The sequence below is a fragment of the Pseudophryne corroboree genome, chromosome 5, assembly GCF_028390025.1.
Source record: "Pseudophryne corroboree isolate aPseCor3 chromosome 5, aPseCor3.hap2, whole genome shotgun sequence".
Classification (NCBI taxonomy): domain Eukaryota; kingdom Metazoa; phylum Chordata; class Amphibia; order Anura; family Myobatrachidae; genus Pseudophryne; species Pseudophryne corroboree.
The window spans coordinates 678,604,480-678,621,863 of record NC_086448.1 but is presented as its reverse complement, the minus strand read 5'-3'; the positions used below and the strand labels follow the sequence as shown (position 1 = coordinate 678,621,863).

Below are 17,384 nucleotides of genomic sequence, written 5' to 3'. Positions count from 1 at the left end.
TGTTTAAATAAAAAAACAAAACACATTTAGATAACCATTATCAGAAAGTGCAATATGTAGGCTTCCGACAGTACCATAAATCAAACTAGTTTACAAAAATAACACTGATCAGGATTGGGGGGGAAAAAGTTTGTTTTTTAGACTTTTTTTTTTTTTTTTTTTAAACAATTTTTTTTTGCATTAATGTTTAAATGAAGAAAACACACACACACACACACACACACACACACACACACACACACACACACACACACACACACACACAAGGTAATCGTGTTAGTTATAATACTGTGAAACATTGCTATATATTAGAAACCTTGTTCAACCATGTTATAATGCTTTCTAACATTAACAATCCAAAGTTATTAGGCTTTGATATGATTTATTTGAAATCTTTCAATAAAACCAATTTTAGACTAAATATAATTAAAACATGCAAAAGTACTTTTCAGAGAAACGCACAAAACACAAAAAAAGAGTTAAGCATTAGCACTGAATGTCAATGGCAGTAAACATTTTGAATAAAAACACTAGTTTAGATACCTTTTCAGTTCCAAGTATGTTTCGAAGCTTCGAATGAACTAAACCAAAAGAAAAAAAAATTCTTTCTACACTAGCTGAAGATGATTGAGCAGTCAGAAGTTGTTCAATAATGGGAAATAAATTAGGTTTTGAATTGAAGTAAACATGAACATTAAACGATGAGGTGTTTTCTGTGTATTGCTTGTTTAATGTGTTGGTGTTGTTTACTCTTTAAGACTGAGTGTTAACTGTGGTTTTTTCCTGTCCTATGGGAGTGTTGGGGGAGAAGCTTGATGCTAGGCAGATTTAGCATCTCTCTTATCTGATTCATCTCCCTATATCTTTGTTGTGTGTGTGATTTACTGCATTGGTTCATCTTACTAAAGGGCCCTACACACTGGTAGATAACACAGCACGATATGAACGTTCTCGTTCATTAATGAACGAGAACTCATTCATATCGTGCAGTGTGTAGGCATCAACGATGCGCGGCCCCGTGCTCGTTCAGTGTTGGTGCCCTGTCGCTTATGCATGCAGGCCAATATGGACGAGATTGTTCATATTAGCATGCATTGCTATGGCGCAGGGCGATGGGGGGAGTGAAGATACTTAACTCCCCCCTTCACCTCCCCCCCGCCGCCGGTTCGCCCGTCTGCCATATCGGCGGTCGGGCAGCTTGGCGGCGGGTCGCCTAGTCTGTAGGGCTCTTTACATGGAAGACCACAAGCAAAAAAAAAAGTTGTTTTTTTTTATTTTTATTTTTTATAAACCATTTGGTTTAAACCTGACAACCCTGTCACTGACAAAACCATTTTAACAGATGAAGATTAAAAACGGGACAGAGTTTAAGATTTTTTTCTCTCTCTCTTTTTAGTAGCAATTGAGAAACAGCCTAAAAAACAAAGTTGTATAGAGATGTAGCCACGCTCCTGTATCCTATGGTATGGTCACTCACAGTGCACACTCGCCGCAGGTGCGACTTAGCATGCTGAGCTGCGGCTAGTCGCACCCACGATCAGCTCTACAGAAAGCCTATAGTCGTGGCTACAACAAGCTGCATCCGCGGATAGTCGCAGGATGGATGAGTGTGCCTACAACTGTACACTGGCAAGGGGGCAGCCCACAAAAAGTGATTCTCCAAATATAGTTAACATCAAATTGAGAACATAACTGAAATACATATGTAAACGTGGCAGTTAGTTATAAGTATGTAGCAATCATCTTTCCAACAAATGTATCATATCTTGGGAAATTTGTAAAGAAAAAAAAAAAGAAAGATTTGTGGATCAGCTGATTACAGGCATATGACAGTCATATGATACGCACTAGCAAAGTCCAGCATACTGCATCACAGTCATTTACCAAATGTGGGAATTCTCCACAGGTTCTCAGAAGAACTAAAGAATGTAACCTCTTCTGTCTATTATGTAACCAGCTATAATTATTGTACTCCACTTTCTGTGGTTTATTAAATTAAAAAAAAAAAAGTTGCTTTTGTGGCAGACTAAAAAAAAATAAGAATTTACTTACCGATAATTCTATTTCTCATAGTCCGTAGTGGATGCTGGGGACTCCGTAAGGACCATGGGGGATAGCGGCTCCGCAGGAGACTGGGCACATCTAAAGAAAGCTTTAGGACTATCTGGTGTGCACTGGCTCCTCCCCCTATGACCCTCCTCCAAGCCTCAGTTAGGATACTGTGCCCAGACGAGCGTACACAATAAGGAAGGATTTTGAATCCCGGGTAAGACTCATACCAGCCACACCAATCACACCGTATAACCTGTGATCTGAACCCAGTTAACAGCATGATAACAGAGGAGCCTCTGAAAGATGGCTCACAACAATAATAACCCGATTTTTGTAACAATAACTATGTACAAGTATTGCAGACAATCCGCACTTGGGATGGGCGCCCAGCATCCACTACGGACTATGAGAAATAGAATTATCGGTAAGTAAATTCTTATTTTCTCCAACGTCCTAAGTGGATGCTGGGGACTCCGTAAGGACCATGGGGATTATACCAAAGCTCCCAAACGGGCGGGAGAGTGCGGATGACTCTGCAGCACCAAATGAGAGAACTCCAGGTCCTCCTCAGCCAGGATATCAATTTTGTAGAATTTTACAAACGTATTTGCTCCTGACCAAGTAGCTGCTCGGCGAAGTTGTAAAGCCGAGACCCCTCGGGCAGCCGCCCAAGATGAGCCCACCTTCCTTGTGGAGTGGGCATTTACAGATTTTTGGCTGTGGCAGGCCTGCCACAGAATGTGCAAGCTGAATTGTACTACAAATCCAACGAGCAATAGTCTGCTTAGAAGCAGGAGCACCCAGCTTGTTGGGTGCATACAGGATAAACAGCGAGTCAGATTTCCTGACTCCAGCCCTCCTGGAAACATATATTTTCAGGGCCCTGACAACGTCTAGCAACTTGGAGTCCTCCAAGTCCCTAGTAGCCGCAGGCACCACAAATAGGTTGGTTCAGGTGAAACGCTGAAACCACCTTAGGGAGAAACTGAGGACGAGTCCTCAATTCCACCCTGTCCGAATGGAACATCAGATAAGGGCTTTTTCAGGATAAAGCCGCCAATTCTGACACGCGCCTGGCCCAGGCCAGGGCCAACAGCATGAACAGCATGACCACTTTCCATGTGAGATATTTTGACTCCACAGATTTAAGTGGTTCAAACCAATGTGACTTTTGGAACCCAAAACTACATTGAGATTCCAAAGTGCCACTGGAGGCACAAAAGGAGGCTGTATATGCAGTACCCCTTTTACAAACGTCTGAACTTCAGGGACTGAAGCTAGTTCTTTTTGGAAGAAAATTGACAGGGCCGAAATTTGAACCTTAATGGACCCCAATTTCAAGCCCATAGACACTCCTGTTTGCAGGAAATGTAGGAATCGACCCAGTTGAATTTCCACCGTCGGGCCTTACTGGCCTCGCACCACGCAACATATTTTCGCCAATTGCGGTGATAATGTTTTTGCGGTTACATCCTTCCTGGCTTTGATCAGGATAGGGATGACTTCATCCGGAATGCCTTTTTTCCTTCAGGATCCGGCGTTCAACCGCCATGCCGTCAAACGCAGCCGCGGTAAGTCTTGGAACAGACAGGGTCCTTGCTGGAGCAGGTCCCTTCTTAGAGGTAGAGGCCACGGATCCTCCGTGAGCATCTCTTGAAGTTCCGGTTACCAAGTCCTTCTTGGCCAATCCGGAGCCACGAATATAGTGCTTACTCCTCACCATCTTATCAATCTCAGTACCTTGGGTATGAGAGGCAGAGGAGGGAACACATACCCTGACTGGTACACCCACGGTGTTACCAGAGCGTCTACAGCTATTGCCTGAGGGTCCCTGGACCTGGCGCAATACCTGTCGAGTTTTTCCCAACGGTTTATAATCATGTGGAAGACTTCTGGGTGAAGTCCCCACTCTCCCGGGTGGAGGTCGTGCTGAGGAAGTCTGCTTCCCAGTTGTCCACTCCCGGAATGAATACTGCTGACAGTGCTATCACATGATTTTCCGCCCAGCGAAGAATCCTTGTAGCTTCTGCCATTGCCCTCCTGCTTCTTGTGCCACCCTGTCTGTTTACGTGGGTGACTGCCGTGATGTTGTCCGACTGGATCAACACCGGCTGACCTTGAAGCAGAGGTCTTGCTAAGCTTAGAGCATTGTAAATGTCCCTTAGCTTCAGGATATTTATGTGAAGTGATGTCTCCAGGCTTGACCATAAGTCCTGGATATTCCTTCCCTGTGTGACTGCTCCCCAGCCTCGCAGGCTGGCATCCGTGGTCACCAGGACCCAGTCCTGAATGCCGAATCTGCGGCCCTCTAGAAGATGAGCACTCTGCAACCACCACAGGAGGGACACCCTTGTCCTTGGTGACAGGGTTATCCGCTGATGCATCTGAAGATGCGACCCGGACCATTTGTCCAGCAGGTCCCACTGGAAAGTTCTTGCGTGGAATCTGCCGAATGGGATTGCTTCGTAGGAAGCCACCATTTTACCCAGAACCCTTGTGCATTGATGCACTGAGACTTGGCTCGGTTTTAGGAGGTTCCTGACTAGCTCGGATAACTCCCTGGCTTTCTCCTCCGGGAGAAACACCTTTTTCTGGACTGTGTCCAGGATCATCCCTAGGAACAGAAGACAAGTCGTCGGAACCAGCTGCGATTTTGGAATATTGAGAATCCAACCGTGCTGCAGCAACACTACCTGAGATAGTGCTACACCGACCTCCAACTGTTCCCTGGATCTTACCCTTATCAGGGAATTGTCCAAGTAACGGATAACTAAAATTCCCTTCCATTGAAGGAATATCATCATTTCGGCCATTACCTTGGTAAAGACCCGGGGTGCCGTGGACCATCCATACGGCAGCGTCTGAACTGATAGTGCCAGTTCTGTACCATAAACCTGAGGTACCCTTGGTGAGAAGGGTAAATTTTGACATGAAGGTAAGCATCCTTGATGTCCCGAGACATCATGTAGTCCCCTTCTTCCAGGTTCGCAATCACTGCTCTGAGTGACTCAATCTTGAATTTGAACCTCTGTATGTAAGTGTTCAAAGATTTTAGATTTAGAATCGGTCTCACCGAGCCGTCCGGCTTCGGTACCACAACAGTGTGGAATAATACCCCGTTCCCTGTTGCAGGAGGGGTATCTTGATTATCACCTGCTGGGAATACAGCTTGTGAATGGCTTCCAAAACTGTCTCCCTGTCAGAAGGAGACATCGGTAAAGCCGACTTTAGGAAACGGCGAGGGGGAGACGTCTCGAATTCTAATTTGTACCCCTGAAGGATCCAGGGGTCTACTTGCGAGTGAGCCCACTGCGCGCTGAAATTCATTGAGACGGGCCCCCCACCGTGCCCGATTCTGCTTGTAAAGCCCCAGCGTATACTGAGGGCTTGGCAGAGGCGGGAGAGGGTTTCTGTTCCTGTGAACTGGCTGATTTCTGCAGCCTTTTTCCTCTCCCTCTGTCACGGGGCAGAAATGAGGAACCTTCTGCCCGCTTAAACACGAAAAGACTGCGCCTGATAATACGGCGTCTTCTCATGTTGAGAGGCGACCTGGGGTACAAACGTGGATTTCCCAGCTGTTGCCGTGGCCACCAGGTCTGAAAGACCGACCCCAAATAACTCCTCCCCTTAATAAGGCAATACTTCCAAATGCCGTTTGGAATACGCATCACCTGACCACTGACGTGTCCATAACCCTCTACTGGTAGAAATGGACAACGCACTTAGACTTGATGCCAGTCGGCAAATATTCCGCTGTGCATCACGCATATATAGAAATGCATCTTTTAAATGCTCTATAGGCAATAATATACTGTCCCTATCTAGGGTATCAATATTTTCAGTCAGGGAATCCGACCACGCCAACCCAGCACTGCACATCCAGGCTGAGGCGATTGCTGGTCGCAGTATAACACCAGTATGTGTGTAAATACATTTTAGGATACCCTCCTGCTTTCTATCAGCAGGATCCTTAAGGGCGGCCATCTCAGGAGAGGATAGAGCCCTTACAAGCGTGTGAGCGCTTTATCCACCCTAGGGGGTGTTTCCCAACGCACCCTAACCTCTGGCGGGAAAGGATATAATGCCAATAACATTTTAGAAATTATCAGTTGTTATCGGGGGAAACCCACGCATCATCACACACCTCATTTAATTTCTCAGATTCAGGAAAACTACAGGTAGTTTTTCCTCACCGAACATAATACCCCTTTTTTGGTGGTACTCGTATTATCAGAAATGTGTAAAACATTTTTTCATTGCCTCAATCATGTAACGTGTGGCCCTACTGGAAGTCACATTTGTCTCTTCACCATCGACACTGGAGTCAGTATCCGTGTCGGCGTCTATATCTGCCATCTGAGGTAACGGGCGCTTTAGAGCCCCTGACGGCCTATGAGACGTCTGGACAGGCACAAGCTGAGTAGCCGGCTGTCTCATGTCAACCACTGTCTTTTATACAGAGCTGACACTGTCACGTAATTTCTTCCAACAGTTCGTCCACTCAGGTGTCGACCCCCTAGGGGGTGACATCACTATTACAGGCAATCTGCTCCGTCTCCACATCATTTTTCTCCTCATACATGTCGACACAAAAGTACCGACATACAGCACACACACAGGGAATGCTCTGATAGAGGACAGGACCCCACTAGCCCTTTGGGGAGACAGAGGGAGAGTTTGCCAGCACACACCAGAGCGCTATATATATACAGGGATAACCTTATATAAGTGTTTTTCCCCTTATAGCTGCTGTATAGTTAATACTGCGCCTAATTTGTGCCCCCCTCTCTTTTTTAACCCTTTCTGTAGTGTAGTGACTGCAGGGGAGAGCCAGGGAGCTTCCCTCCAACGGAGCTGTGAGGGAAAATGGCGCCAGTGTGCTGAGAAGATAAGGCCGCCGATAAGGGGGCGGAGCCTATCTCCCGTTTTTTTATGTATTTTGGCAGGGGTTAAATGCATCCATATAGCCCAGGAGCTATATGTGATGCATTTTTTGCCATCCAAGGTGTTTATTATTGCGTCTCAGGGCGCCTCCCCCAGCGCCCTGCACCCTCAGTGACCGGAGTGTGAAGTGTGCTGAGAGCAATGGCGCACAGCTGCAGTGCTGTGCGCTACCTTGTTGAAGACAGGATGTCTTCTGCCGCCGATTTTCCGGACCTCTTCTGCCTTCTGGCTCTGTAAGGGGGCCGGCGGCGCGGCTCTGGGACCCATCCAAGCTGGGCCTGTGATCGTCCCTCTGGAGCTAATGTCCAGTAGCCTAAGAAGCCCAATCCACTCTGCACGCAGGCGAGTTCGCTTCTTCTCCCCTTAGTCCCTCGATGCAGTGAGCCTGTTGCCAGCAGGTCTCACTGAAAATAAAAAACCTAAACTAAAACTTTCACTAAGAAGCTCAGGAGAGCCCCTAGTGTGCACCCTTCTCGTTCGGGCACAGAGATCTAACTGAGGCTTGGAGGAGGGTCATAGGGGGAGGAGCCAGTGCACACCAGATAGTCCTAAAGCTTTCTTTAGATGTGCCCAGTCTCCTGCGGAGCCGCTATCCCCCATGGTCCTTACGGAGTCCCCAGCATCCACTTAGGACGTTAGAGAAAAATATATTATATATTTATTGGATTTTTTTTTCCATAAAAATGCAGAAAAGCATACAACATGCTTAGACATTATCCAGAAAAGCAGCTACAAAAAGTCTTCTTATGGTGCCAATACAGTTGTGAGATATCTGCTACAATCCTTCCATTTCGACCGCATTGGTAAAATCGCAGGATTGTATGCACATCAAATGTGTCCCCCGATGCGATGCGCGGGCATGCTGGTCGAATCTCGCATCTCAAGATATGTGCTGCACTAAATATTTAACGGATCGCACATGCGATCGCATGCTGTCTTTAACACATTCGATTTATCGCACTGCGATGTGCGATCTGTGAGGTATTTAGCTCACTTCCTGGACACTCCCCTCCACCCTGGTCGCAAGGGGCATGCGATAAATCGCATGATTTTATGCGCATCAAATGCACAAAAAAACACTTTAGATGTGATTTTTTGCACAGGGAGCTTCAAGGGAAATCGAAACGCGATATTGCATCGTGCTCAATCGCACAAGTGTAAGAATAGCAATGCACAAATCCTTTGATAATTCAAGGAAACCAGAGGAACATTAGCAAACACTAAACGAAAATACAATGATGACAATGATAATAAAAACCCAGTAAGAAAGAAAGAAAACCATCCAAAACTACTAGCTCAACCCCAGAAGGATCTTGAGGAATGGGGAAGATACCACATTTCTTGGATAGGGCGGATTAATGCCGTTAAAATGAACCTATTACCAAGACTACTCTATTTCAAACATTGCCAATTTGAGTTCCCCCGTGTCTACAAGGGACTCCAACACAGCATAATGTCATTCATATGGTCAAAAAAGAAACACAGAGTGAAACGGTCAGTGATCCAAAGGCGTACTTCAGAGGGTGGACTCGGGGTCCCTAACAAACTCTTATTACCTAGCAGCCAGACTTTCCCAGTGCATTCTCTGGAATAGACCTGCATCTGAAAGAATTTGGGTTGATGAAATAGAAACAAATGACCTTAATCTCCATACTATATCCTCTCTTTTGTGGATACCCAGAAAGTCCCGTCCTAAAACAATTCTCAGTTTTCCTGTAGTCTCACATACATCAGATGTGTGGGCCATGGCAAACAGGAAGTTTGACAAAGCCCCGGCCCCCCAGCCCTCTGATTCCATTGTTTGACAGTCCTGGTTTCAGGCCAGGGTGCTCCGCTCCCTTCTTCAATTGCTGGTCGAATGGCGGAATCAGACTACTTAACGACATTACTAAAGATTCTTCTTTCCCCACATTTGCGGACCTGCAAATTAAACATTCTATCCCGCATACATTTTTTTATCAATATTTACAAATTAGACATTTTCACTCTGCGGTTTCTTCTCAATTATGTGCTAGACCTCTTTCCTCGGTGGAACACTTAGCATTTTGTAAAGCTACCACTAAAAGACTTATATCCACCCTATCCTCCTCAACTGCAGGGGCTAAAGATTCTCATGAACAGGTATGGGAATCCGATCTAGGGGAAACGCTAGAGGCAGACGAATGGTCCTCAATTTATTCTAGGGTGGCCTCTAGTTCTGTGTGTGTGAGATTGAAGGAGAACACCTATAAACTTTTCTATAGGTGGTATTACGTCCCAACTAGGCTTAATAAAATTAATCCTGAGATTTCCCCACTGTGCTGGAGATGTAAAAATATGGACGGCACATTCCTTCATATATGGTGGACATGCCCAATTCTTGCTCCCTTGTGGAGGGAGGTGGCGACATTGGCCTCTGCAGTCCTATCTGTTCCAATTCCTTTTAAGGCCGGCTGTTTCCTCCTGTCAATGGATATCCCCGAGATACACGCCACCAGCACAAATTATTCACTCACATGGTCCTTGCAACCAGATGTTGTATAACAGCGCAGTGGCGGTCCTTGGGGGTCCCCAAGATAGATGAGATAATAGCTAAAATCTGGCATATTTACTCAATGGAACATATTACAAGTATCCTGAAGAACTCTTCGGCTTCATTTATAAAGGTTTGGAACCCATGGTCCTTAATTTTTAACTCCCCTCTCGCCTTTACTTAAAGTGATGGCAAACTATCTAGAGTATATTAGACCAGTTTAATGTATCCAATTCACTGAGCTAATCGGTTGGAACTTTGGATGACCTGTCGGATCGTTTCCTCCCATCACCTCCCCTACTCTTTACCTTCTCCTCTCTTTGTTTTTTTTCCCCCCTTTCCTGTCTTCTTTTTCTTACTGTCATTGTCACCTTGCGTTTTAGTTTCTCTAGCGACTCCTTTTCTTTAACTTTTTTATAATATTAAAACAAAATGTGAGAACGATTTTAAGAAGTATTACCTACATATCTTTTATTGGATCTGATATACTTTGAGTTTTGTGCCCAATTGGCCTACTAGATTATTCCCTTTAGGCTTTGCTGTAAGCCGTTTGTTCGCATTTTCAATGGCCTCTGTGTAGGTCATATGTGTTTTTCAGTTCTGTACAAGTCTTCTCACGAATAAAACTTATATTTAAAAAAAAAAAAAGTAGGGGTAAAAACAAGATTAATATGTCATGTTTATCAGCCATTTCAACAGGTACACTGGGGAGTACAAGATGAGGATCATGAGAGAGTCTAATGACAGAATCTACGATACTGAAAAGTCTGATCCACTCCTCCAATTATACTCAATCGCATCAGCACTTTACAGTAATTGAGTTTGACATCATCCTCTCATATTGTCGTCTGCATCCCAGAGTCCAGACCAAGATCTTTCTTCCAAAGGGGGTTAGGTAGCAGAACTGAGCTAGCTGCAATGTGTGCAAGAAATAAAAACCCTCTTGATTTGGAAAATAGATTTTCAAAAAGGATGTTTTTAAGTGGTGTCTACAATTAAAAAGTTAGATACCGTAATTGTTTAAATTAGAACGGCTACGTACTATATGGTAGCAAGGGTGGGGTAGAACAGTAGTACAGGATAATTTTTACTTCTATATATAAAAAAAAAAAAAAAAAACCCCAACAAACACATTTGTCAGTGTACTATACAGGTGTTATACAATGTACTGACTGCATGTAAAGCACTAAAAGGACATCAAAAACATGTAGTTGCAATATCTCTGGGCCTGTCCACTCACACCTGACATCCCTGGACGTAAAGTGCTTCAGGGGGACAAAAAAAATCTGGACTGAAGACAAAGTCAATTTTGCTACATGGCCAACTGGAAGATATTAGATGCAGCACTTCTGATAAAATTCATATTTCTAAAACCAGGCATACATTATACAATTATCCTCAGATTAGCGGCAGCTTAAGTCAATAATTGCACAGTGAAGAGCAACAAATATACTGTAGCTGCGCTGTTCTCCAATACGTTTATTTGCTGACCACCTAAGTATATGTATTAAGCTTCACATTTACGTATAGTTATACGGATTCGGTATGATATACCGATGGACGGGATGCCTGTGGTCAGAATACCGACAACGGCATACCTGTCACCAGAATACAGGCAGCCCCCCCAAAAAGTACCCTAACCTTCCCCTGCCCCATACCCTAACACTCTTGCGGATGCCAAACCCTATCCTTCCCATCCCCGCTGCCTAAACCCAACACTCCACGCTTGGTGCCTATCCCTAACCTCCCCTCCCTGGTACCCAACAGCCCCCTTCCCGTCTCTGCACCCTAAACCACTTTCTAATGCCTACACCTAAACTCCCACCCCCCCACGGCAGGACATGAGCGCGTCCTGGTAAAAGAGCGTTTGGGATTCTTGCCGTAGGTATTTTGAAGCCAGGATCCTGATCTCCGTCGGTATTATGCCGCCGGTCGGGATTCTGGTGGCATTGTAACTACATCCCAGTTATACATCTCATTCAGCTCCACCACTCACTTTTTTTGTCCTTTAAAAAATGCACAGTGAATGGCCGTGACCGATCAGCAATGATAGGACAGGTGAGCAGGAAAAGTCTTCCAACATGCCCGGCTGACCCCAGGATTGGTCGGCTGCATCTGGCAGTGCATGCCCTACATTTCTCCTTCACAGGAAATGTTTTCTCCCATGGGGAGGAAACCAGATATTGTGTGCCAATACACTGTGAAATATTTCTGTATGGCTACGATATCAGCTGGTATCAACCTGACAGACATCTGACAATGTATGCCCAGCATTACTCAATCATCTGAAGAGTTTAATTGAATACACTAGCATAGTGTTTCTTCATGCTGCATAGGAAACACAATGTGATGTGCTATTATCGTGTAGCATGAAATTACTCAGGAAATAGTGATTGCCTCAAAGTGTTGACTATTGCTCAAACTCATAACACTCAGATGTATTCTCTCTCTCTCACCCAAACAGTCCTCAAGGCACTTCAATGGTCCAGAATTTAGTGATATTCCTGTTTAGGCACAGGTAATCTTCACGCTAAACTGTTTCAGCAGGATGCCACGCCCAAATTTTAAAGTGCAAAATGCCCCCCATGCGCCCTGCCCATCTAGCAGCGCCCTGCTAAAACAGCCTGCCGCCGTGTAAACATATTCCGTGCACGTCATCTATTCACATTAAATGGAGAGCTTGGGGGAATCCCAACACCTCTGTAGGTGCCGAGTATGCCGCCATCAGTGAAGCCACAGCTGGGGCACGTCCCCATTAGTAACGTCGAGGGGACCGAACCGCCCCCAACAGTGACGCCGGAAGGGCCGTGCCCCCCTTTCGAGCTATACCGACTCGGCACTCCTGCACCCTGCCTGCCCAGAATCCTGGGGGGGGGGGGGGAACACTACACAGGTGACTTAATTAGTACCTCAGTCAGTTTGATTATACAGAGCATGGATAGTCCTAAAACCTGGACTGTTGGGGTGCCTAGAGTACCACGTTTGGGAACCACTGCACTAGATGATTAAGCACAGATAACTCAATCAACCATTGACCTACAGATTTTGCTACAGTCATGCCAAATAGCCCCTCTTGGCACACCAGGACGCGTGAGAATCTTACAGTGATGGTCGTCTTTTCTGACAAAAATGCATCTTAGTCACAATGCAATGTGACAACGCAAGAGGAGATTGCGCAGATTGATTTGATTTATGACACTTGTATATTTGTATGGGACTGAGTCTCTGAATCTGTACACAAAGTGCTACAACGTAACAGCCGCAGCTTTTTCCAATACAAGTTCTGTTCTGCTCCATATACAGACTCAGTCAAAAACAATAAACAAAGCGTCATATCAAATTAATCAGCACAGTCGCCTTATTGCGTCCACATTAAGAAGCATTTTCGGCAAAAAAAGATGCCCTGACATTAGCAGAGTCGGACGGGAACTGGCGGCTCACTCACGCCAGACATCTCGTGCTGCATTGCGTATTGAGGATAGATGTATGAGGACACATCTGTAAACATTGAGACAATTCCTCTTTTATTACACTTTTTATAAAATGGAAATACCTGTTTTTAGTAGATCATTTGACCACCTATGATTTTTATAATATCTGATGAAACTGCCGAGTACTGTAGGCCACATGCTTTTGAAAGCATCATAATGAGACTACACGTCCTTAAGTCCATTGTCTGATTAATTACGACCTGGTGGGAAGGTGGGGTGGATCTGACATACTGCGGCTTACACTGCATATGGAGCCTCTGTTGTAGAGACAATTTCATCAGGGGTCGCCAGCAGCAAGCTGGAATCGAGGCTCAGGGGAGGTGCAGGTACCCAACACCAACTACAGAGTGGTCATTACATTTTACAAATATTTAAAATGGTGGTCTACTTATGGAAGCTTTCGCAATTTGCCCCTGCTGTGTGGTACCAGGGAAGACCGACTACCTGTACGAGAAGCCAGTCCAGCCAATTTTACAGGATGAAGAGGGGAATGCTGTTTGATCAGAAACCTTGATACTGTACGTCACAATTCCCTCAATGTATGTGTGTAGCAAATGCCTCACCTGACTGCAAAGGACATACCGTATATACTCGAGTATAAGCCGACTTTTTCAGCACTTTTTTTTGTGCTGAAAAAGCCACCTCGGCTTATACTCGAGTCAGCTTTAGTGCCAGATATGCCCCACAGTGCCAGGTGTGCCAGATATGCCCCACAGTGCTAGATACTTACCCTCCGTCGCTCCCGTGCTGTCTTCTGAAGGAGGGACACAGAGAGCACAGCGCGCGGCTCTCCTGTGTCCCTCCTGCATCTCCAGCGGCAGCGGCGTCTGAGTGGTAAAGGAAATGCACGAACCGGCACTTCCTTTAACATACGCCGCTGCCGCCGGAGATGCAGGAGGGACACAGGAGAGCCGCGCGCTGCGCTCTCCGTGTCCCTCCTTCAGAAGACAGCGCGGGAGCGACGGAGGGTAAGTATCTAGCACTGTGGGGCATATCTGGCACACCTGCCACTGTGGGGCATATCTGGCACACCTGGCACTGTGGGGCACACCTGGCACTGTGGGGCACACCTGGCACGTCTGGCACTGTGGGGCACATCTGGCACTATGAGGTCTGTGTACGGGTAGAGCTGCATTTCCCGCCCTAGGCTTATACTCGAGTCAATAAGTTTTCCCAGGTTTTTGTGGTAAAATTAGGTGCCTCGGCTTATATTCAGGTCGACTTATACTCGAGTATATACGGTACATCCAATTCAAACTTATACATCATACAGTGGACTTATAAAAGACAAGCATGCACAGCTTCCCATAACTGGGCAAATATTTCACGTTATGTGATGCTATATATCAGGGATGAAAAAGTCCAGACATCTGTTCATCTAGAACTAGTACTCTGGAGACAAGTTGCTAGGCCTTTTCTCTTCTGTAATACGGACTGGTTCGTCACTGTTAGACATGGGACGCAGAAATATTTAATTACAGACCTAAAAAGGTGCCCATACACTTGTGCAATTTGAGCTGATTTCATGAAATCGTATGAAAAGTAGCAAATCGCAGGTGTTTTACTTCCGATTCAGATCCAATGCACGGTCCCGTGCTCATCGGATCGGAGTCGGAGATCGCAAGGGCTGCACTATCAATGTGTCGGATACCGAAACCTTGGCTGGGATCGCATACAATACATCGTATGCAAAAAAAAAAGCGCATGCGATGTATCATATGTGATCCTGTCACCCAGCTGCCAGGGAGCACAAGGGAATCCTATGCGACTACTCCCCTCAGAGAAGTCGCACAAGTGTATGGGGACCTTTAGTCTGCAGTGAAACAATACTATGCCCCTCATACAATTTCCTTGACACAGGACACTGACATCACTTCCTTTTCAGACCACCACAGCAGTTGAAAGCTGCATTACAAGAATACTCTCTTGCTGATCACATAACCGTGAAAGACACACGATACATAACTAAGCTGCAATTCAAACATTTTAAAAGGGGAAAACCTTAAATAATTTTTCAGTTGTCTATTCAGGTGAGGATTATTATTTATTTATTATCAGTCATTTATATAGCGCACACATATTCCGCAGCGCTTTACAGAGAATATTTGCCCATTCACATCAGTCATTTTCTGGAGATGGTTTAAGCAGATCTTAAATATAGCCACAGATAGGTAACTGGCCAGAATAAAATCTGTGGCCCCAGTGCTATGACAGCAACACTAGCCACTGCGCCACCCAAATCTTCGGTAGAAAGCAGTAAAATATTCATATATCTGGAGGGGATCGGTATGGAATCCAGGCGTACGGGATGCCGTCTGTCACCATACCGACATCGGCAATGCCGGCAGCGGGGTGAGCGCATCAAGGCCCCTTGAGCACTCGCTGCAGGCGCAGTGGCTAACTTCGCTCTCCACAGGTTCTATACTCCCTCTATGGGTGTCGTGGACATCCACACAGAGGGTTAATCACCTACCTCGCCGGTATTCCGGCACAGCATTGTACCCCTGTTGGGATTCGGCGTCGGTATTACTACCAACGGAATCCCAATGGTCGGTATTTTAAACGCATACCATCTGGAGGTTACTTAGAATTACAAATGAAAACCAATTTATTTTAAATACAAGTTTTACTTCAATATAACCCAAGTGATCTCTTATCACAAAATGTCTTTCCATGGATACATACTACTTATATTATGTCACCTCCTTTCTAGTATTTACTCATAAATATGTTATGTTTATACACAGTATCACCTTCAAAGTAAAACTTCCTTCCAGGATTATTGCATCCAAAAGTGCTTTGTGTTTGTTATGAGATCTGCTAATATTACTGGTAGTGTACTTCACTAAAGTGCTCCGCTATACACACAAGCCAATAACCACAACAAGAAGCAGAAAACGAAACTGACAGCATTGCCTGGTCACGGAGTCACCAAATAAAGTAATGCATACTTTTACAATAAATATATACAACAGCATAGGGCAACTATAAAAACTTTCAGCACTTTAACAGATGCCTTGCAATTTATAGGTTTACGTCCTATTGTAAAGCGCAGAGAAATAAACTAGCGTTAGCTACAGAGATAGTTAGCATAATTTAGCCGTCACATAACACAAAGTTGGCAAAGACTATCTCAGACCAGCATATATGGCATGAATGGAGGCAATGTTGTTGAAGAGCGAAAAAAACAAACAGCTACACACACTGTATTTTCCTTTAGGCATACATGATACACACATGAGGCGGATAGCTACTACATTGTTATAGAGGTCATCGAAGAATAGCCCCGTGATAGTGGTTAGCATTACTGCCTTACAGCAATGAGGTCACAAGTTCAATTCTTGGTTACAGCCCATCTGTGTGGAGTCTGTACACTCTCCTCATGTGTGGCTTTCCTGCGGGTGCTCTGGTATAGCCATATGCCAAAGACATACAGCAGGTTACATATAAAATTATGCACATGCCTGCACTTGCATGTTATGGACCTGAGACTGTAAGCTCCACTGGACCAGGAACAGAAATGACAGACATATTCACTGTACAGCGCTGGGTAAATCAGAAGTGATATTATTATTATTATTATTATTATTATTAATAATAATAATAAATACATACTATAAAACACACAACTGCTGAAGCAGAACTCAGTGGTGACTCTGGGAACAGGAACAAGCAGGAATGTTATGTTATGTTATATCTAAGCAGCTGCAAGAGCCCTGCTCTGTCTTGGGAGACGGGGGCAGAAATGAAAAAGAAAGCCCCAATGGGAAGAAGCTAGGGCAGAGACAGTGTAACTAGGGGCCTAACCTCAGTACACTGGTGGGTAACAGGCTATGAAGCCGCACAGGGCACAGCAGGACAGCCATAGAGAGTGACAGCACCGCCGCACGCACACATACCTCGGTGACACACAGGACAGGTAATGGCAGCACCGTTATTCCTGGTAGGAATGGCCGCACGACGCCTGGCTGGGGTGGGAGGAGGAGGCGACTGCTGCTGATGATGAGGAGGAGAAGGAGGAGGAGGACTGTAACTGCTGGAAGACAAAGCGAGAACCGGGGCGGTCCCGGGGACGGGAAGTGCAGACGTCACTCTGAACACTACTCGTGACTGTTGCTAAGGGCGACGAGTGGGGGCAGCAGAGGAAGAAGAAGAAGGAGGAGGAGGAAGAAGGACAGCAGCTCTCAGAGTCTCTATGTGTATATTAGTCACGACTCACTGGTATCCGCCGCCAAGGTCTGACATCATCACAGCGGTGTCGGCTTCCTGATATCATATGCCGCCTCCTCAGTCTACCGTAACACAGTGCAGTCACACAGGGAGCGTGTGCGGGAGATTTACTTACTGCTGCACGAAGCCCCGATACGTTCTTTCCTTATTTACTC

General features: G+C 45.5%; 1 protein-coding gene across 2 annotated transcripts in view; it reads right to left on the bottom strand.

Annotated features, from left to right (window-relative positions):
- Positions 1-17,133, bottom strand: part of SDCBP (syndecan binding protein) — a 42,820-nt gene extending 25,687 nt beyond the window's left edge. The window contains exons 1-2 of one of the 2 annotated variants that reach the window (XM_063923765.1): positions 16,899-17,133; positions 544-581 (exon numbers count right to left, since the gene is read on the bottom strand). The gene's annotated coding sequence lies outside the window, so the exon portion shown is untranslated. The remainder of the gene's footprint in view (positions 1-543; positions 582-16,898) is intronic. The other variant, XM_063923764.1, reaches the window with a different exon arrangement.
- Between the last annotated feature and the right edge of the window lie 251 nt (positions 17,134-17,384).